The sequence below is a fragment of the Polypterus senegalus genome, chromosome 4 (genome assembly GCF_016835505.1).
Source record: "Polypterus senegalus isolate Bchr_013 chromosome 4, ASM1683550v1, whole genome shotgun sequence".
Taxonomy (NCBI): domain Eukaryota; kingdom Metazoa; phylum Chordata; class Cladistia; order Polypteriformes; family Polypteridae; genus Polypterus; species Polypterus senegalus.
In genome coordinates this window covers 167,163,781-167,186,797 of record NC_053157.1, presented here as the reverse complement: position 1 = coordinate 167,186,797, position 23,017 = coordinate 167,163,781, and the positions used below count along the sequence as shown (strand labels likewise).

At 36.7% G+C, this 23,017-nt stretch overlaps 1 protein-coding gene across 4 annotated transcripts in view; it reads left to right on the top strand.

The window, feature by feature from the left end:
- rgs12b (regulator of G protein signaling 12b) overlaps positions 1-23,017 on the top strand; it is a 233,183-nt gene that overhangs the window by 194,076 nt on the left and 16,090 nt on the right. The gene's annotated exons all lie outside the window — the stretch shown is intronic.

The window sequence follows — 23,017 nt, the reverse complement described above, 5'->3', positions numbered from 1 at the left end:
GCTAAAACTAGAGATTCTAGTTTCATAAATTTTTTGAGGCTAGTCCTGTGAATCATTAATTTCTTTGTAACATAGTAAGTATGTTATTCTCTTTTAAAACTGATAATGTAATTGCTGCTATGCAATGTATACATGTCTCATGACAGTAACAGTGTTGCTCGTAAACTTGTTCGAAACTTAGGGACTCAGCACTTTGTGGGTAGAATACTTAGGAAAGAGTTCAGTATAGTGTCTGTAAACTAAGTCATTTACAAAAGGCAAAGTGCCTGTAAAACTATAAATGAAATGTAAACACTAAGTGGTTTATTAGAGAAAAAAAAAAAGCGTGGTGCAATGTGCTCCTTTGATCGAAAAGACCAATGCATCTTCATGTATTCATGTATAAGTAACTACCTTAGACCAGTGTTTCCTATGACAATGCAGCCCAGTCACTTTTATTAACAAAAAATAGCAAAATCTGAACTGACCATTGATCTTTGTATTATCACAGTCCTTTTAATTTATTACATTATTTGTGACCTGACACCATCCTATCCCCATCCAGCATGATGGCACACTTGGAAAGGATGCCACTTCTCAATGTTTTTTATTCCAGTTCAGTTCCCAGCTGGAGTGCCTTCTGCGTTGATTTTACTTGTGCCATGTTCACATGATTTTCACTTTCAGTCAAAAGACATTTTGTTGGGCCAAGTGGTTGTGTGAGTGTGAGGCTTGTATCCCTTTTCGTTGTCACAGTATTACTCTAAAAAGTGGTGGAAAAATGGATCAGTGTTCGCCTGCTCTTTACACAACCCCCAAATGCACACGCCAGTGCTGTTAGGTTTTTATTGTGGCCATCAATATCTGTGTTTATATTTTTCATTTGGGTAATATTATTTTTTTTTTGTGGCCATCAATATCTGTGTTTATATTTTTCATTTGGGTAATATTATTTTTTTTTTTTCATTCTCAAAGAATTCAGCTCAACTCTTCATCTAAGGTGTGCCTGAGGCACATTTAACAAAAGAAATTACCATTGACATTTTTTAACTGCAAAGTTTTTATCAGTCTCAGTTTACTTATTATAAGATCTGTTGTACTGCAAATAGCACTTAAGCAAGGCATTGAAAGGCCTGTGTATAAACATTGTATTAGTGCAGTGGAACACTGAACTTGGTTAGGGAGACACTAACAGTATTTACATAATAAACTGTTTGTATTATAATGGAATATTCATTATATGGAGAATTCATCCAGAGGTCCCGTTTATGAATTACACTACATAACTTTACAAGGACACACAATAATCTATAAATGTAGGTTTTCATATTTGTCCCTAAAATCGAGTGCTCCTTTATAAGTGTCAAGCAAACAGCTGTCAAGGCCACTTGATGGACCGTTATTTTTACATATCAACCTCACAGAGAATTGTATTAGAGCAATATTTTATTAATGTTTATAGTCTGCTAACTGTGTACAATTCAGGCATAGAAGCTTTAGAACGGATTTGCACTGTCTTATAATACTTCTGTAGTTACTGAAAAATGCAGTGACTGCATACATTTAGTAACATCTGAAAAATGGTTAATTTGGAGACAGAAAAGATAAATGGCAAGTTCATGTCTAAAATAAGACTTAAATATTTATTAGATTAAACAACAATAAAATTAAGCTATGTAAACATGTTGTCAAAGTGAAGAGAGTTGTGAAAGTCATAGCTAATTTTATTCCAGTTACTCCTATAAACTTCACATCACAAGTACTGAATGGACAAATGTACTAATAGAGAAATACAAACCTTTATTTCCAAGTTATCAATAATTAAACAGTTTTCCATTAGATGTAGCAAAAGAAATTTGCAACATTCATTTGAAAAACATATAGGCATGTCAGGTCAAAAACCCAAATGCTATTTCATAAAGGTCTTTGTTGAAGTGTTCTGCCTGCGTTGTGTTCACTGATCCCGTTTGAGATCAGTATTAATCACACTGTAGGGAAAACAAGTCCAAGAGTAGAGCAGCTCAGACTGAAACTGTAAATGTTTATCACGTTACATTACTCTTGTCTAAAACAGTGCTGCTGCTTAAATATTTACCACATAAAAAATTAAACACACGATAGCTACAACTTACCATTTCATTTGGATAACTAAGCCTAGAAACTCTTGAAATCATTGCAGTGACACAATGCCAAGGTCAGTCTCATGTATGGTTTTACACTATGCTTTGTTTTAATTGGTGCCAAACTTTTATAAGATTGTGAATTTGTTTAGCAAGTAAGGTCTGGGCATTCATTTGACGTATTTAAACATAGTTAATGTTGTGGTTCCCAGAATACCAATGTAAAAACATAATACCATGTTAGTTTTTAAAGTATACATTCATATGATCATTTAATTGTATTATTTAATAGCTGTATATTCTTAGTCTCCAAATCATTGCTACTTTTGTTATCATTAATTAATTCTTGTCAACTGTTTTGCAGTCAAGCTCTTTGATTTTTATCAGAGATATAATTAAAAATTGATATGTGTTAAAATTGTTTAATTTATAAAATGCAGTCTTTTACTCCAGTTGTCTTACAAAAAGATTCCTGGCTTTACAGAGCACATGATCTTAATCACCTTTTGCTATCATTGCAAAACAGTAAGACTGTGGACCGTGCCCTTGCTGCCTCACACTCCATACCTTTTTTTTTTTTATGGTGGATTTTGACCAAATTGCACCACATTCCAGTTTACTACATCTGTCCCACAATCTTTTTGGATCATTTTCAGTAAAAGTTAAAAAAAAAAAATGGCATTGAAATTACCAACTTAAAAATGATCTTCACCCTACATTCTTTTCCTATTTAGCAATCAAGAATCATGAAGTATGTGTTTATTCATTTTCTGAACCTACTCAATCCAGTTTTAGGGTAATGAGGATCTTCTAAATATGTCAAATTCCATATCTAGAACTAGAGCTATTAGAAAATGGCAAATATTTTATTTAATAAGTTATTGCTCAATGCCAAATGGCAATGTGCAAGTGAATATACAGAACTTTAAAGCCTATATGCCATCCTGCTCATTGTACATCATCCAAAGCACTTCTTCCAGAGTACAGAGTCAGTTTTCTGGTTAGACTTAAGGATATGTTTTAAGGTGTAAAGACTTCATTCATAACTTTCTGTGGACAAGTTATGTTACATGCCAAGATATTGCTTTCAATTTTTAATGTACTCGAAAGACTTTTTTGTGCTTTTCTTAAAACATATCATTCTTGATATAAGAAAATTATGCAGGAATTAAACTAATGTACCTTATTCCACAAAAGTCAATTAAACATGTTAAATAGATTAAATCCCAAAACCAGAATAAGCTTGTTGTATAATGTCATTGGAGTTGTAAAAAAAATATGATGCATTCGTTTTAACATAATTTTTATTTATTTTATACTTCTGAATCCCCATATGTGTATGTGCAACTATCTAGTATAGGCATCTCAATCTACAGTATTATTGCTTCATGTAGTTTTCTTTTCTTTCTAAAGACACTGTGTACAATGTGTATGACATTCCAAATGTGTCTTTTTACTTCTTTTTCCATTTCTTCAACCATGCGATATCCATCTTCATAATTCACTGAAAGGGAATCTATCCTGGGTGATCCCCCATTTTATTGTAGCTATTCTCTTTTAAAGGCTTTAGATTTTTTGTTTTGAAGTTTTGCAGCTTTACATTTGACGTGTCTAAAACGTACCCTATGGAAGGATAGTTGGCAGTCTGCTCTTGTGTTGTATTTAAGTGTTTAGTGTGAGCAATACTAATCAAGTTTAACACTTAGTCCATTACCGATTTATTCCCATCTGTTACTGGCTGTGTGTGTCATTAATTTTTATTTTGTTTAAATGGTTGATGTTCTCCATGAGATATATCACTATTTTAAAAAGAAGTGGATAATGGATGGATGGAAGTTTCTTGACAAATTAACAATTTTGCTTTTTTTCCCCCCTGTTGTATTCTATACAAAAGCTTGTAGTACTTGAACGATAAAATAACTTTTGAATATATGATTATTTTTTAGACCTTATCAGCTAATTTTGTGGAATGTTGGATTTGTTTTCTATGGATTTCAGGTGAAAATTTTTTATTTTCTGAGAATTTTCAACACTAGATAGTTTTGATGTGAAACTTTCAGTTAATAAAGAAAAAAATGTTCAAGATGGCAAGCAGTTGGAGACAGTTATTATTACCCCCAATTATTGTAAAAGCTGGTTTGTTTTGAAATGCAAAGAAGATATTGTCTGGAAAGATAGTATCTGTATTTTTTTTTTATTTTAAATGCAAAAATTTACTTTAGCTACTTTTGAGAATATTACATTTATGTAGTATTCCATATTATTTTAATTTTCTTTATTCTTTGCTCTATTTTTACATCATGGAATTTCCATGGTTTTATATAAGTTGGTTAGATAATAATGGTCTGATAAATGGAGATGTGCACATACACATCAGTGTCATTATGGCATGCAGTTGTTTGCCGTTTACTCTTGGTGTCTACAAGTGTTCTTTCATATATGCATTTGTTTCTAAGTTACATTCACCACTAGAAAAACTCAGTAACTTTTTTGTAGATTATGATTTGTGCCAAGATTTTTTTTTAACATATTCATCAATGTTAAGTGAATCCTGAACAAGTGTTATCAACATTGAGAGAAGACAAATGGTTAATAGTTTACAAGTTTTAGCACCTTATACTATTTTGGATGTGACCTGCGATTTCTCTCACTTGGAATCGTTAGGACGTTATGTTGAGTTGAGCAGGCAGGCAGGCAGTGGCATGTGCTGTATGAATAACAGGGGGGTTTTAGCTTGGGGCTTTAGGCAATAGGTTTAAAAAAATAATGAAAAGTGAATTGATTTTTCAAGACATTACAAGTATTTTTATAGTCATTATAAAATTCTAGCATTTGGAATCTGACTTTTTAAAACTTCATTTTATGTTTACAGCGAGCTTGCATTTGTACTTATTACTATGTTGTATGTTTAATAAAGTGATTCTTTTCCTTCTGTCCTGTCCTCAAAAAATGCAGTTCAATGATGATACTTAATTCATGCAAAAACAACAAACAAAGTTACCCTAATTGATTACCACTGGCTAGTAGCAGCATAACATTTTAATTTAGAAAAATATTTTATGTATATTTGTTAAAATAAATATATATAGTCTCATATTTATATTTTGTAGTAATTTATCTTTGCCACCTTTTTATCTATTGTAAAGTACTGATGAATAAAAACATTAAAAAGTGTTATGTACATATCTTTAATACTTTTCATTATTGAATTGCAGATCCACTTTATTTCTAAACATTCTTAGTCTGACTTCTTTAGATGTCCTTTGCTGTTACCTATGCTGATTTAATTTTGTATCTATGTTGTTGTTAGCTTAATAAACATTAGAAAGTAAATCTTCTGTCTGTCTTATGAATGTGTTTTGATTATATGAAACATTTCTTGCTGTCACTTTTTATTCATTTCTTATTTTCATACTTTGTTTCTGTAGAATTAAATCATTCTGAAAATATTTCACAGATGTAGCAATTCTTTATTAAATGGTCTTTCACTGTACAATAAAGGTTTCCTCAGTGTCATTATTAAAAAAAAAAAAAAAACAATGATCAAACACCTAACATTGCATAGTTTGTACACAATTTCTGTGAATATTTTTTAACATTATATTTTAGAAACAGATCTAAATGAGGGACATTTCCATTCTTACTTACATTTGTCTTACTTCAGTATAGACCCTTAGACAGTTGTTATTTGGGTACAGTTTGCATGTTCTTCCCGGTCTGTATTGTTTTTTTTCACTGCATGCTCCATCTTAGGTTAATTGGCAGCTCTAAATTAGCCCGGTGTGTGTGCGTGTCAGTGTGTGTGTCTGTGCGCGCGCGTGTCCGTGTGTGTGTTTGTGTCTGTGCGCTCGCGTGTCTACGTGTGTGTGTCTGTGCGCGTGTCTACGTGTGTGTGTCTGTGCGCGCGCCTGTCCGTGTGCGCTCGCGTGTCTACGTGTGTGTTCCATCCAGGAGAGGTTCTTGTCTTAAACTAATTTTTCTGGATTGTGTCCTTGCATCTATCACCCTAAACTAAATTAAGTGGGATTGAAGACAAAATAATAAAAAAAACACATATTAATATAGTTTAAAGCAGCCTTAATTGATCACACTTTAAAATTATTGATGTTACTCTATACATAGTTAATTAATAACATTTTTTTCTTGCATTTTATGCTTCAGTTTTAATATATTGACGAATATAAGCTTTATTTATACCAGGTGAAATATGTGCTATAATTGTATTTTAGATTGCTCATTATTTGAGCAGTATAGGTCAGAGGTGTGTCTCCTCTTTAGATATTTTGATGACAGTGTTGATCAAACTTTATACTTGAGCACAGTAAACTTCCTTGTATAACTGTGCTCAACTTTATAGAAATCTAAAATTCCACAAAATTTGAAGAGCTGCACTGTAACAAACCGCAAACGCCATATTTTGCAGCTGTTCTGTTACTGTTTTACAGGCTTCTAATTTCATTGCTTATCTGTCAAGAGTAAAATCCTAAAAATCTTACATTACTACGGAAAAGTGACATGCTTTATAAAGTGGGCAGTAAAAGCATATATTTTAATTTTGTCAACTGCAGTAGTACTGAAAGAAAATGTAAAAATGTCTTTACTGACAAAAATGTTTCCTCTAAGTGAAAGAATTTTAGCTAGTTACTCCAATTTAAACATGTATCTGTACAGTAGGCTTTGTTGTTGGTTGGTTTGTGTCCTCGGCTCTCGTGTTCCTCACATTCAGTCCGCACGCACAGTGCATCCAAAGTGAGGTCATAGTCTACATGTTATAAAAGTATGTGTCAAATACCACCATACATTCTAGGTATGCAAAAAACGTGCCCTCGTGCTCCTGGCCAGATGTATAACTGCTATAAATAGTCTAGCAAGACATGACGGGAGCTCTGAAATAGTTCTTAGAAAAGTCATTTGCTGTACTGCAGTGAGAAAAGGAAGTTTTCCTACGAATAGTTGTACAGAGTACAGTAAAATTCTGTTGCACGTTCTAATCCGAATGCAACACGTTGCCACTCTCCAGCACAGTGGTTAGTGAGTCGAACAACTTTACCCTTGAAACTTTCTTTCCCTTACCTGAAAAATCTCAAAACATATTCATTATTACCGGACATACATTAGTTGTTTAGACTTTATAATGTTAAATAGATCATAGGTATATACATATCATTTTTCTTTTCATTTTAGAATATTGTCAGTTAGAAATTAAGCCCAAGGACAATAAGGAAGAGAACAAACCTAAGTGACTTTTTTTGGACTATTTAGTGTCTGGATTTAATGCATATGACCGCGAACTTCCCAAATACAGTACAGTTCTTGTCATAGAAAAACTTTTTTTGGGGTTCTAAAGCGGCACTATGAAAAGTTTATTATTTATTTTTGCACATAATGATGAGTGTAAAAAAAAAAAACGTATCTGTTAAATATTCATTAATTTCCCCATTTTTTTTTTTTTTGTTATACTTTCTCAAATTTATGCCACAGGGGACTGGAACCTTTCCTAGCAGCAAAAGGCAGATAATGTCAGGAGCCTACCCTGAAATGCATGCCTGTCCATTGCAGATATGAGACTCATGCACACTCCTACACTCACTCCACTATATAGAATTAACCTTGCATGCATATGAGTAGAAATTTAGAGGACCAGGAGAACACACCCCAAAGATGTGGCACTTGTCCCCACTGCACAAGCTTGTTAACAGAGAACCGGAGTAATATATTTATTTAAAAAAAAAACAAAAAAAACACTTCATCCCTATTGGAATACAAAAACTGAGGAAACCTCTTCCATGGTCTTGTAATGTACATACTGTTTTGGATGTGTGACTTTCAGACATATAATACTTTTATTTTTTTAATTAATGACTCTCATCATGTTTCACCTTTAGCAAAGCCAGTTGTCTACATTAGAGCAGCAGTTCTCTGCATATGTTTTCCTTGCTTTTCCTACATGGATACCTTGAGCATTTTCTCAAAGCTGGTGATTTCTGCACAATATCTGGAGCAATCAGGAGCCTGGTGAGTTAGCCAAGACCTTTAATTAGTAAGGAAATTGATCTTGTGCTGAGATTTGTGCAGCACGATTCCAGAACTGGAAGGACCATATGATAGAAATGAAAATGATGCATGGATAGTAGTCATCAGCACCTTTGAGAGAGTTGACCTTTACAACCGTAAGCAACAAGCACCAAGTGTTAATAGGCTCTCGATGGGATGTTAGACTATTAAAGGACATGCATAACCACACACACACACACAGGCAGCTATGTCATGATGTCAGATGATGAAACATTGTCCTTGAAATGTATGAAAGGAAATCCACATGACAATAAGAAAAGCATGCAGAATATTCCAGTCTGAAATTTGATCACAGCCTAATAACTCCTAAGAAGTGTCCTTTACTCTTACATTTTGACCTTTTATAATACTTGCCACCATTATGGTAGATGCTGTAGACAGCTTCATGATTAAGTACTTGAGGCCAAGCAATCAAAACTAAAATATATAAAGAACTACACAAAGTCGTCTCAGCTTTTGCTTATCTGACTCACTGTCGAAACATTTTAGTAATCCGTTTTATCTCAGTCTAGCACTGTATTAATCACACATGAGATATGTGAACTTGCTGAGAATAAAAAATGGTTAACCAAGAATGGTACTTGTTCATTTCCAGATTTAAGCAGTCCAAAAGATCAATCACTTCTATCCAGAGGTTTGGGTGTGCTTATTTTACTAAATATAAATTATTAGTTATCACTGTACACTCAGTTTTAGTATTATATTTGAAGTTTGAACCAGCAAGAAGAGGTTTGATTATGCTTGGCATTGAATTATCATCATCCTTAGGAAACATAAGATGATTTTATATGTGAGTATCCTTAAATAAGAGATCAAAATAACTCCAGACTGTGAAGGAGGTGGAATATCCAATGAGCCTTTGATTTTGGCAATATGGGGCTACAACAGAGTATAGCATGCGACTTTGAAAAGAGCTATATTTACAGAAGAAACATTCTGTTACAAATTTCAAAAGGAATAAGTGCTTTTTCCTAAATATATTACTGATGTGATTTAAGTTCAAATTTATGGTCATGTGTGGAGATCAGAGCAAAACTTTCATTTGTATGTCAAGCAACATGCAGCACATTTCCACTCTCTGGCTTTTTTCCTAGTCAAACAAAGACCTAACCATTAAATATTACAGGACAAACTGTCAAGATGCATCTAAAATAAGGAAAAACTTTCTTCCTTTCTAATTCCAGATTGCATGCACTACTTCTTTTTAAAGTCCAAACATAAACTGTTTGTATAAAAGATAATTAGTTAAACACACATGGTTTTGGGTGATTCATATAATAAGTACTTACAAACCTTCTCAATACAGAATAAGTGTCTTGTAGTGCAGTAACTACTCTCAAGTAGTTTTTCAAGACTAGGACATTGATATCCCATACTTTTTACTGCAAAGCATACAGAGAGAGAAAGAGCACGAAATACGTTAGTGTTGAAAATGCTAGAGATAAAGCTTGATGTCACATAATTCGACTTCTAGTTGTAGGGTATGTCAGACTTGTGTTCTTCAGTTGCTGCTCTCTTCACTGGATCAAGTCAGTTTACATCTGCGTGTTGAATTTCCAGCACAGGTGTACTCGCCCTTTTTTGTGACAGTCAATGACTTGCTGCCTGATGGAGCCGGTGCTGTATGAAGGGTTAACAGGTATGGCAAATTCAGCTGCATTTCTTTTTCCATTCTGTCATGGTACATAAAGCATGAGACATCATACAGATGAGCTTTGATTCTATTGATGAGGTCCATAACACCCAGATTTCTTCTTCCTTGGTGCTGCATTATCTGAATTGTACTTCTGGAGGAGCATTTATTGGTTGTGAGCTCTCATGCACACAGAGCCAGCTCTTACGGCTAAAGGCAGAATTAAACCTTTTTGATTTTGTCTGGGCAAGTCGAGGACTGGTTAAAGTGAGTAATAGGGCACGTCATATTACACTCCTAACTTCACAGGGGCACACAGCCAACTGTCTCTGACTCACTGAGATTATGTAAATAAAGGCTATGACGAAAACGCGCTGGAAAAGTTGTCATATATGACATGACCTTAAGAAGAGAAAAATAAAAGCAAAGACTGACTACTTGTTGGGGGGGAAAGTGAGGCAGGAGAGCAAATGTAAATGGCTTAAAAAAACGAATGCTGGCAGGACAATACTAAGTTATCAGAGAAGAAAATAACACACCGATTATTTCAATTATTGTGGTTAAGGAAGCAGCAGAGTAACTGTTTGTGGATTCAGCTTTAAATTATACTGGCAGTTTTATTTCACTTTACTTACTTACCCGATACTACTGGGGTAAGATGTGGTCACTGCGATTCTGAACTAAACTAACTGATGGATGGTATTTATTAATTCACTGAAACACGTGTTCTTTCTCCAGTCAGTGCTCTTATTAAAACAGAAAAAGGAAAGTAGCTTTTGGGAATTTCTAATGTAAATGGAGTACATTGCAACTTAAGCTACTTGAACAGGGGATATGTCTCTTGTCGCTAAAGACATTTTTTGCAGTTACTCAATCATTCAAACGTACTCTCACAAAGGTAGAAGCATATCTGAACGTTAGCTTGGGTGCATTTGAAGAAATGTTGTGAGGTGTTTTTTGTTTTTTTTTTTAATAAAGTGGTGACAGTTGTTCGCATTCCTGTGACCCAGGTCAGTGTTGGTGTGAAGTCTGTATGTTCTCCATTTGTCTGTGTAGGTTTTGCCCTCGAGTTTGCACTGACTTTCCTATAAGATACACACTAGACTCCATTGATGTGAGTGACTGTCCCCGGTGATGATGATCTGGTGATCTCTTCAGGTTTGTCCTACTTTGCTGTCTTCATTTTACGCCTGATTCTGCTAGGTGTACACTTCAGCTCCCCACAAACCCCTAATTCAGTTCACTGAGTTGTGCAGACCTTTCAGAAGCAGCGGCAGCATTGGCTTCTATTCTGTCTCCCAACATGCGCTAAACCACAAGTTACTGAGCAATTTTATTTGTATTGTCAAAATGAACAACTTCTCATTTATAAAGTGGCGATAAGGCAATTCCAATATTTTTTTCACATGTACACCCATTTATACAAAAGCTGATTTGTGTTTCTTCAGTTAGTGCTCAAGCAGGTAAGATGACTTCCTCAGAGTCACAATTAGTCACTGGGGATGGCTGAACCAGCAGCCTTGTGGTTTAAAGTCCATTGCCTTAGCTACTATCCTAAATAGCGTCTTTTAAACACTAAAGTGTCAGATTTTGCAAACAGTCGAGTGACACACATCTCTGTCTGTTTAGTGACTAACAGTTTTCAGCTGCAGGGTGGAACAGCATACTTTGTTAGAGGACCTGTGCGTGCCTGCACAAAATATCTAGACGTTATTACACAGAGCAGCTTATCTGTAGCACATACAGCATTTATGAGTAATGCTTGTCTTTAGAGCAGTTATTAAACATAGAAATCTGACGGAGTTGGTGAAATATTCTAATCATCCTGGCTTGTCCTAACTGATAATGGCAGAAGAAAACTTCTTTGTATGTCCATAATGAAATAAAAATGCATTATGATAGTGTAACACATACCAACTCCAGCAAGAAATTAATTTTAGATTTCAAGTAGCAAGATAAAATATGTAAAAACAGAAACTAATAATCATTCCTTATGGTGGAACTACTTCACTGCTGTTGGTGGTTTAGCCATATTAAGGGCAGTGTGACTCTTTAAGATGCAGACATGCCTGCTGTGACTGCGCTCGTCTCCATCAATAATTGACAGTGCAGTCTTGGGTTTAATGCAGACTTAAAGCTGATGAAATTGCTTATCACTCCACTCCTTTGTACAGCAGCTCTTGGCAGAGTTGGCAGAGTTGCCAGTGATTTGTGGCATATACTTAGATTGGCATTATCTTCACATGTCTCATAGTGCAAGGCTTTTCTTCTTTTCAGAATATACTGTACGTTAAATGGGAATAACTAAGTACATGAAATGTCCTAATGCGTAATTAAAATTTTACCGAAAATAAAAAGCAAATGTGCAGTTTATAATGGATTGTTCAGTAAGCTATTAGACATTATGGATCTTTTAAATGCTGCGTATCTACACGCTAAACCTGATCCGGATAAAGTGGCCACAAGTAGACTGTTGTGGCGGACCGCCGGGCCCCTTACTCGGCCGGGACACCCCGACCATGGAAGAACTGGAGAGAGAATACTTTCAAGACCGTTTCTGCCCTGGACCGGCAGAGGGCAGCCCCTTTGGCTTCCAAAGGGGCCCTGGGTTATGAGCATGGAAGCTCAACCCTGCCGGGGCACATGACCAATGCCAGGGTCCTATTTGGCAGCACTTCTGCCACACCCGGAAGTGCAGTCAGAAAAAGTATGTTGGGCCCCTGGAGTCCTTCCGGGTGCCCCATAAAAGTAGCTGGTCACCACCACTCAATGGCCAGAGTCAGGATGAAGTGGACAAAACTTGTGAGGAGGAGGAAGGACTGGCTGAGAGAAGGGACTGTAAGTAAACAGGGTGCAGTGTGGCAATTTGTGTCTTGCTTGTCTGTGTCAGGGTTAGGGTGACTGTACGTGCCCTTGGGCATCACAGCGTTAATGTTCTAAAGGCGAATACTTTTCCAGTAAAAGAACTATCTTAACATTGATACCAAACTCTGTTTTCCAGTACTCCTGACAAATGTACTTTTTTTGCTGCCATTCAAGCAAACTTTGAATTCTGCATTTATTTTTTTGTAAAAATTGAACAGATTAACTGTTTCCTAATCAGTTTACAACATAAGACATATCCTTATCCCACATATTACTTTCTTACAACTCTGTAACTTTTACCATTTTGCCTGATTAACATAAATAATGCAGCTTGCTTGTCACAGCAAACAGACAAAGACGAAAGCAGGAGACCGCTGGTGCTTAGCCCAGCTTTACAGTCCTCTTGTAATGTGCACTCAATTAAACATGAGCAAGGCTGAAAGTATTTCCAGAGGCCATCCCAGTGGCAAAAGCCCAGACAGCTGAACAGAGTAACTTGCTCTTCATCTTGCTGCTCTGTTATGCAGAGTTTACTTTGGCCTCTTCTTCCTGAATGTTATTGTGTTGATTGACACAGTAGGACAGAGTGAGTTGGGCCACATATAGGGAATGCTGTCAGACCAAGGAAGATGACATAGTTAAGGACGAAAGCCAGTCAATACTGAAAGCCTAAACACTAACCCAAACCACCAGAGCACTGAATTTGTCAACCATGAAGACAAAATAAATCATAGAACATATTAGCAAAGATTTAAGGTATATCTCTACAAATCTGGACAATCCAGAAATGGCTGATGGCAACCTTTACTCCATCACTCCTGTGACATCATGTGCTGCTGTGCGCTTCCAGTTGTCCAAACCTGCCAGTGCAATAGCAACGATCAACAGAGGTGTCCATGAGAAACAAATTGGTGTCAAAAAGGCAAAAAAATATTTTCAATTTTTGAAATAATTAAAATAACAAGCTGAATCGTACCAAGAGGTATCCCTTCCCAGTTTTGTGTTTATAGGTAGCAACAGCAGCTAAGACAGCATTACATCCATCCATCCATCCATTATCTAATCTGCTATATCCTAATTACAGGGTCACGGGGGGTCTGCTGGAGCCAATTCCAGCCAACACAGGGCACAAGGCAAGAAATAAACCCCGAGCAGGGCACCAGCTCACCGCAGGTCACACACACACACCCACACACCAAGGACACACTGGGGACAATTTAGGATCGCCAATGCACCTAACCTGCATGTCTTTGGACTGTGGGAGGAAATCGACACAGACACAGGGAGAACCTGGGAATATATTTTCATGATGTCGTAATGTTCAGGGCTCAAGAAGAAAGTTGGATAGATAAATACGAACACACTTGTGAATGAAAAAAGGTTACAACTGAATCCTTAGTTTACATGGATTTATGATGGCTCAGCTGGTTAGTAGCAGAAGTTGAAATGTATGGCAACATTGAGACCCTATTGGGAAAGGCTAATGGGATTGGACGACTGGAAGGCCTCTAAGCATGTTTTAGATCAGAGGTGGGCAAAGTCATTCCTGGAGGGCCGCAGAGGCTGCAGGTTTTTGTTCCAACCCAGTTGCTTAATTAGAAAATAATCCTTGCCAATAATTTAATTTCATGACTTGTAAATGCTTTACATCTGCCATGTCAGGTCATTCTCATATCCTAGATTTTTTTTTTTCCTTTCTAAGGATATCGTCCAAATTATTTGAAGTCTAAAATTGAGGAGTAATTCTCAGCCCTTTACTTTTTTCTCTTCACTTTCCTTCTAAGTATTTAATTAAACCAAATAGTGCACATTAAAAACACACAGGTGTAAATGGAAACAAGTTAAATGGAGAAATGCTAGTTTCTTTTGTCTTTTGCATCTTATTGTTAATAAGGAGCAATTAAAAACCAAGAATGCAGCTGTTTAAGACTAAAATAGGCAGTAAGGGTTCCAAATTTTAATGAGCGAGACAACTAAAATGAAGAAGTGTTACTTGAGCAGTAAGTGCTTCTCATTAAGTAACTGGGTTGGAACAAAAACCTGCAGCCACTGCGGCCCTCCAGGACTGACTTTGCCCACTTCTGTTTTAGACTATCATCACTCTTAAGCTGCTTTTGGTATTTTTAAAAGAAAATATTTCAGGTTTGGTGTAATAAAACATAAAAGCAGAAAGAATTAACAGCAAAGGCTCCAAACAGAACACCATTTAGAAAAAAAACACAAATATATTCTTAAATACATGCTTAACAGTTCCTGCAGTTCTCTATAATTCGGTTTTATTTTATTAAGACTCAGCCTTTTTTCCTATCGTGCTTATCTGAGTCCGAATTCTTGGGAACCAGTGTCTATCCCAGCAGTACAGGCCTCAAATTTGGAATCAACTCTGGATGGGATGCCAGTCCATTTCAGGGCCCTCTCTTGCACACACCCAAATACTCACTAATTCATAGTGGTGAGGTAATCTGAGCTGCCCATCTGTTGTGTTTTATGGTGCAGAGAATCTCAGTGTGCCCCCAATATCAGAACTGTTTATAAAATAATTGTTTGTTATGTAAGAACACAAGACATTTCATAACTGAAAGGAGACTATCAAGTTCATTAAGCTTCTTTGGCTAGCAAATAAATAATTTGACCCAATATATATTCCTGATATGTTATGAGAGCAATCAAAAAAACAAAAAAAGGCCAATTAAGAAGAATCAAAAACCAAACCCTAGCACGTCCTATTTGGCCTGACTTAAGAGACAACTGCTTAACCATCATGTAGGGTGGTCTGCCTACTTGCGATCCCAAATATGTTCCTTAAGGCTCATACCAGTGCTTACAGTGGGCAGTTTCTAACTAGAGTACCGGCATCTTTTCTCACAATTAGGTTTGCGATTGAATGTTAATGGACCACGGCCGTTGAAGTTTCAAGTAGAAGCCAACCAGCACCCTTTTAAGCCTGCAAGTCAACTTGTCATGGTGCTAGAAGTTTCATGAGGAACAAAAAAAATGTGTCCCACACACCAAAACCACTCCTTCCACTCTTCAGATGAATGCTAGTGCATCATGGTGCTTGAAGTTGTGCAAGGATACAACCCTAGGTCTTTTATCAAATGTTATTGTATTACCGTATACGGAGTACCATCTTTAATCGAGTTCCATTTCATGGACTGGGACATACCCACTCACATGCTCACATCTTCGTTAAACTCTCATGCATATCCTTGGGATACGAGAAGAATGCAGGAATACCTACAGATAAAATTCACACAGTCAGAGAAAATGCATAAACTCCACACCCCAGATTGAATCCCAGGACTGTGGTGGGGTGAGACACTGACCAGTGCACCTGCACCTTTTATTCATCAGTAACTTTTTTTATCATAGGCTGATTATTGCTGTGTTTCAACTCGGATACAAAGTATGCTAAAACATCTAGAGGATGTAGCAATGGTAATCACCAAAGAATATGGTTTTAAGCCAAATATTAGTTTAATGGTCAGGATTGGTGTGTGGACTAATAATACCTTCTCAGTAGTGCTGGGCGGTATGACCAAAATTCTATATCACGGCATTTTTCAAAATTATACTGGTTTCACTGTATTCAACGGTATTTTTTTTCCATGCATGAGTGGATGTTAACCATATTTTCCACTGCAATTACTGCAGTAGACTGGCTAAGAATAACCAATTCTACTATCATGAGAATTGTACATTGTACAAAAAAACATTTTAATGTGCACACAAGTATTAATACAGGTTTGCATGGCCCCATAAATCGATGGTTTTCAAGGGGGTGACACTAATGAAGAGAAGGGATCACACTGCATGACAGTTGCAGTCAAAATATAGAACCTTTTTATTGAACAAATTTTGCAAATAAACAACATATTTTCAACCAACCAAAGAGGTATTTAGACACAGTAAAATATTCAGAGGTGCTTGTCAAAAGTTGTATTGCACAGAACAGAAAAGTAATAATATTTTTTGTAAACCAAGTACACTTTCTGTTAATTTTAACAATCTCAGTCCACTGACACGTTAGCTATATGGATTGTAATGGCGTTTGTTTTCTCGATCCACCACTTGCTTTTTTTTGTCATAGGCAGTACCTCTAGCAAACACATCTACAACTGACATCTGACTCGAGTGTCCTCTAGCTTTTTAGCTTTCTAGCTCTAGCGGAGGACGTGGAGGGTGCCAATCTTAGTTCCATACATTCATGGTACTCCAAAGCATGTGTGCGGCTAAGATGGTGCAGCAAATTGCTTGTGTTGCCGCCTCCAGCGACAACTTTAGCTCGACAGCATTTGCAGTAAATAGTTGTTTGGTCCACATCCGACCTTTTAAAACCAAAGTATCTCCAGACAACAGACACAGCTCCTTTTTTCGGCAAATGTTCTGTGTCATCATGTTCAACTTTATCGTCTGCTACAGCTTCAGTTTCAGAATGTTCTCTGTCCATTTTCACCGCTCAATATCTCCACTAATGTATGTACTCCGTTGCATGAGTGTTTAGTGGTGTAGCAGTGAAAAAGATCCTTCCTGAAACACTTTCCCATTGCGCCACGTTCTAAACATTGTTTAGGCTATTTAAACCGGTATTACGGTATAAGGACAATCCATATCATAACAAAAATAAAAAACGGTTTTCGTTATGAACTGGTATACCGCCCAGCACTACTCCTCAGGCAAAGTACATTGTTGCCAACTATTAACCACCAAACCCAACACACAAATATCCCAAGTTTCATCCTTAGCAGGCATGAGGCATTACTGTTAATTCACATATATTATGTATTGCTGTACAGGTTTCGTGATACACTGCATTCTGAACAACTGGCAAAAAAATAAATATTTAATTTTTACAAAAAATAGAAAGTAATAAAAGAAGATTATTTTTTAAATAATAAAAACAATTCATATGCTTAATATAACACTCGTCCCACATGCTTGTCTAAACACCTTTATTTGTTGCAAACTCCGTAAAAGGCTTATAACAGACGGTTGTTGTGACCAACACTTTAAACATTCCAAAAATTAACAAAATTTTATAAAATTGTTATAAGTAGAATATATACAGTACAATGTGATATGCATCTGCACCCCCTCTCTACAAGACTAGGCAGAGGAGGGCAAAAACATGTAGATAACAAGCCAGAAATAATAATTAAAAATGACGATCCACAAACTGACGTAGAAGAGGAAGGAAGGAATTTGGAAATTGATGGTTTTGGAGGGGCCTATGTATTTTGCTGCACAGCGAAGAGTTATGCTTGCATGTAAATAAGTGCTTGTGCAAGACTGTGATGACCCAAGAAGTTCTGTACAAGACAGCAATGTGACCTTTTTCCTTTTTAAATGTCACTGATTTAGAAAAACGATTTGGGAAGAAGTAATTGTGGGTCCCAGTAGCAAAATGTTAGCCGTCCCCTTTTCACTTACTGATTAAAAGCCTGTAGCTTTGATCTGACTTCATTTCCAAACTTTTGAACATGTTGTGTAAAGTGAGAATGTGGCCAAAGCACAGTGTCAGGTATATAGATCCATTTCCATTTACTTATTGAACAGGTAGGGATGGAAATTGCAATTTGCCTCCTTAACCTTGTTCTCCTGCATCTTGAGGGAAATGTGACTCCTGCTCAGCAGCTATTTATAGACTTTGCTTCAGTAGTTATAACTGTATTTAACTTCACCAATCGCAAATAGGATGTTGTCTAACTATGGTTTGGATTTTACTGTTACCAAATGGCTTTACTTACATATACAGTATGTGTGGGGCTTAGAGGATGGAGGCTGCTGGAGTGGTTAATACTGTTGCCTGAGCTTTTCAGACAACTTAAGTTCCCTGCCTGATCTTAGCCTGTGTGGTGTTCACGTGTTCTTCCCATGTGCACATGGTTTTGATACAGCCTCACCTGTTTCTTCCAAGATCACCTAAGGTATTTACGTTCGGTTTCTTTTGACTCTAAAATGCCTGTGAGAGTGACGGTGCCTAGCAATGGACTGATGCCACATCCAAGGTTGGTTATTGGCTTGTGCATGATGGTGTTTAAGTCCAGGTCAGAAGATGGCCGAATGGATAGATATATCTCAAAAGTGTTCACAGTATGTAGTTAATAGGCAGCCTGTTCTACCATTGGTGCTAGAGTAATCACTCCCATTTTGTGATCATTCTTTTATAGCAACTAAATTACAATGGAAATAGACGAAGCCATGTATGGAATCATTATATTATTAAATAGATTATTAAAAAAATTTCGGAGTAGGGTTAGGGTTTAACCCAACCTGCAGTGACCACCCAAACCCGATGGGGACAGAATTAAGGGAAAGGTTAGCAGTTAAATGTTGTCTGTCTTTGCATTTAGAAGGCTTTCCTCTGAATGTCACCATTCAGTACACCTCAGCGTTGCATTATTAATCCTGTTTGAGGTTATCTCTAAAAGAACTAGTTCATAAAAATTGGGCGTATCGCAATAAGAACTTTACCTATGACTTTGCCTAGTAAAAATATTTTCATTTTAATTTTGTCAAGTGCCTTGTGCCCTGTGCTGGCTAGAATTGGCTCCAGCAGACCCCCATGATCCTGTGTTAGGATAGAGCAGGTTGGATAATGACTGACTGACTGACTGAAGTATTTAACAAGATAAATATGTGAACAGTGCAAGGACAGTCATGATTGATTATATTAGATACAAGGTTCCAAAAGGAAAGTAATGGGGGGCAAAACCAGAATATTTTGCAAAATGGTGCCTGTTTATCTTTGAATGCAAAAATGCCAAAATGTGATTGTGGAGAGCTTCATAAAATAATGTTATGAGTAGTAAAATATAACCTATATATCCATTGAAGTTGTGTATACTGGTATACAGGATTTCTAGAACAACTTTTAATATTTTTAAAGTAGTACTCAAGCAGAAATTGAATGTCGTTTATTAGTGCGATCACAACTCCCCCTAGATGTCCCGCTCATTGAACATACACCTTTATATAAACACACAGGAGACTCCAAGGGGAGGATTCAGACGTCTTGTAATGAAATGCAGAATGCAGAATATCAGGGAGGTGTTTGTTTGCAGGCAGAGGAGATGAAGCAGCTATGAGGCGGGTTTGGGGGAAGTTATCGATATCGATACCCAAGCATTCCCCGCCCCGCTTTGTGAGACACTTGTGACATTATGTGAGTGACTGTATAAAGGTCAGTCAGATTTGTGGAAGAACCCCAACCTTTGTGATTTTTTTGAAATTCCTTTTGATTTTGACTTCCCACTTTAAGAATTCTTTGCTCTGGTTCCTGGTTTTCAATTTTGTTTTGCATTTCTGGTTTTGGGGAAAGATCCGTTTGACTTACAATTGCGACTTCAGGTTGTGTTTTGATTGCATGTATCTCCTGGTTTTCATTTTCATCTCATACAGTATACTCCCTCTTGTGAGTCTGTACTAGCGGCACTCCTGAACCCTCTTTTCTAACTGAAGTGCCTTTGGTAACCTCATATCATGTTTCCTCCATAGTGTGCATTAGTGTTTCAGTTGGAGTCCACTGCTGTTGCCTAATGTTCTGCTGGATTTGTCTTTACATTATGCTGTCCCTCATGAAAAGTCAACCCAAATGTGGCCTAAATTTCTCTCATAGTTGTTTAATGAATTCTTTGAATAATTTTTTGCATTTATATAGCGCTTTTCTCACTACTCAAAGCGCTCAGCAATTGCAGGTTAAGGGCCTTGCTCAAAGCCCCAACAGAGCAGAGTCCCTTTTGGCATTTACGGGATTCGAACCGGCAACCTTCTGATTGCCAGTGCAGATCCCTAGCCTCGTTTGCCACACTGACACTTACAAAAGCAACTGTACATGTGTGTGTGTGTGTGTGTGTGTGTGTGTGTTTGTATGTGCGCGCGTGCAAGGCTGACTTTGCATATTAAGACATTTTCTTAGTGCCATACATTGATACGCAGTGGAAAATTACCAGTATTGGATTTAAAGTGTAATATTGGAAGTTAGCATTGTCTCTGTGTATACTTCAGATTGTGTTAGATTAACTAGCAACTACTTCTTACTTGATATCTTAATTTGCCGGTATAAGATCTGGCCTTCCCAAACCAAAAAAAAAGTATATTTCTATACGGTATATATGTATATGTGTATAAATAAAGTGTATGTGTATATATATATATATATATATATATATATATATATATATATATATATATATATATATATATATATATATATAATATGATAGATTAACTTAGCAAAAATGGGTCAATGAAGACAAAAAAAACAATTCTAGGGCAAACTGTTACTTTATAGACGAAGAAGAATCAGTAAGTGGGAATTAATGAGCAGCAGAAGATGCTGCTTCCATGGAAACTCAGCTGAAGAGGCCGGCCCACAGTTAATGATTAGCTATTTATGTGCAGAATGTGGGAAGCACTGCAGCAAGTTGTTATCATAGCTCATGGTGGTGTCTTCAATTTCATTCTTTTTGGATGGCTTTCCAGAGGTACTCTAAAATGAGACTAATTATTTCACTATTTATCGATATTTATTGCAAGTGAGGTTTGCAAGGAATGGAGTGTATTGATACTGGGTGAGGTGTACAGACGGGGCAGTACAATAAGTGGATTCATACTTGCCACTTGAAATTCCCACTGCAAAGTGGCAGATATTTGAGTGCACTTCCAGTCCTATTAACTTACTTAAAAGCAATGAAAATTAATTTGCTGATAATGAGGCGTTACCAGGCTGACTGCTCAGGTTCTTCTGTGGCTGCATGTATTGTACTTGACCTTACAAATAATATACAGGGCTGTGTAAAAGTAGGTTTACAGTTGTGAGTATGTGTGGCCGGCAATTGGAGCACTTTTGAGACTTGTGGCATTCTTTTGAGTTAATAAAGCGATTGTAATAATCATAACCTGTGTGTCTTTTTCCATATAAACAACTGTAAACCTACTTTCACCCACCCCTGAATAATTCCATGTTAGACTGCCCAGGGATGGTCTTTGAGAGTGAAGGTTTTTATTATTTAGCTGCTTATGGTGTATGTGTAGTTTCATTTTTATAACCTGTCAGCTATTTAAAAGCTGTTTATTTTTTTCTTATATTATGTGTTAAACAGTATTTTCACATCCTAGAAAACTTTTCAAAAATTATTACTGTGTCCACTTTCAGAAAAAACTGCATACTTTAGAAATATCTCAGCAACAATAAAAATAATACATCTTCAGTTCTCTCTGACTTTACTCTTTCCATGTAATCGTTTTTAGTAATTATGTTTTTAGTTTAAATGGATATTGTTTTATAGTAAGTGACTTACTGCATCAGGAAGGAATCATTTTTTGCAGAAAATGTAACCATTGGAAAAAAAAATAATGAAATTGTATTTTGAAACTGCAACTGGGAAGTACACTTCATTCCATCAAACCACCAGATGGCACTGTTACATTTATGAATCAATTAAAAGAAAGTACAGTTTGTGTGCTTTCCAGACATCAGAGTTCTGTTCATAGGTGATGCCATTAGACTCTCGCTTGTCTTCTGTTTTCCATCAAGGATAATCAACAACTGCCTATAATTTAAACAGGAGCTTTAAAATCTACAAATCATTTGCTTTTGAAATTTGTTATTAACTCCACAATACTATCAGTTAATGTTTTCTTAACAAAATGCAAACTGAAATTCCTTTTATTCTTGTTATTTTGCAAGAGCTGGTTATTCTTTCTAACTTGATAAAGCAAGGAAATTTATACTGTGTGACAATAAAAAGTAAAGTAGATCTTCAGTTCTCTTTATTTTAAATTACAAGATAAATTAACACTTGTGGACGATAATGGCGCTGTTGCCCCGTGAAACCCAACAGACAGACGTCCAGGACACACGTATAAAAGGACTAAAAAGAATTTTAATATTTTACTTCAATAAAGTGCACAAAGCACCACACTCTCTACAGCGATAATCAAAACTAATCCTCCACTCCCAGCAGCTTTGTCACCCAACCTCCCAACTCCGGCTCAGCTTGCTGGGTCTCCAACAGTCCTTTACATATTCCATGACCCGGAAATGTTTCTCCTCTTCTTCCAGGTCAAATGCCACATCATCCTCCTCCTCAAGCATCCCGGAAGTACTGTGGGCTTCCGTCCTCGTGACTCCGAAGTACTTCCGGGTTGTAAGAACAATAGGAGTCCCCAAGTCCTTTATTAGCTCCCCCTGGCGGCACCCACGGGACCCAACAGGGCTTAGAAAATGGACTCCACGTCCCATGATGCACTGCGGGAATCCGGGGTACATTTACCGTCCAGAGGAGCTGCCACCTAGCGTCCTGGGGGAGGCAGTGTCCTGGGAAGGCTGCCCTTCTCCATT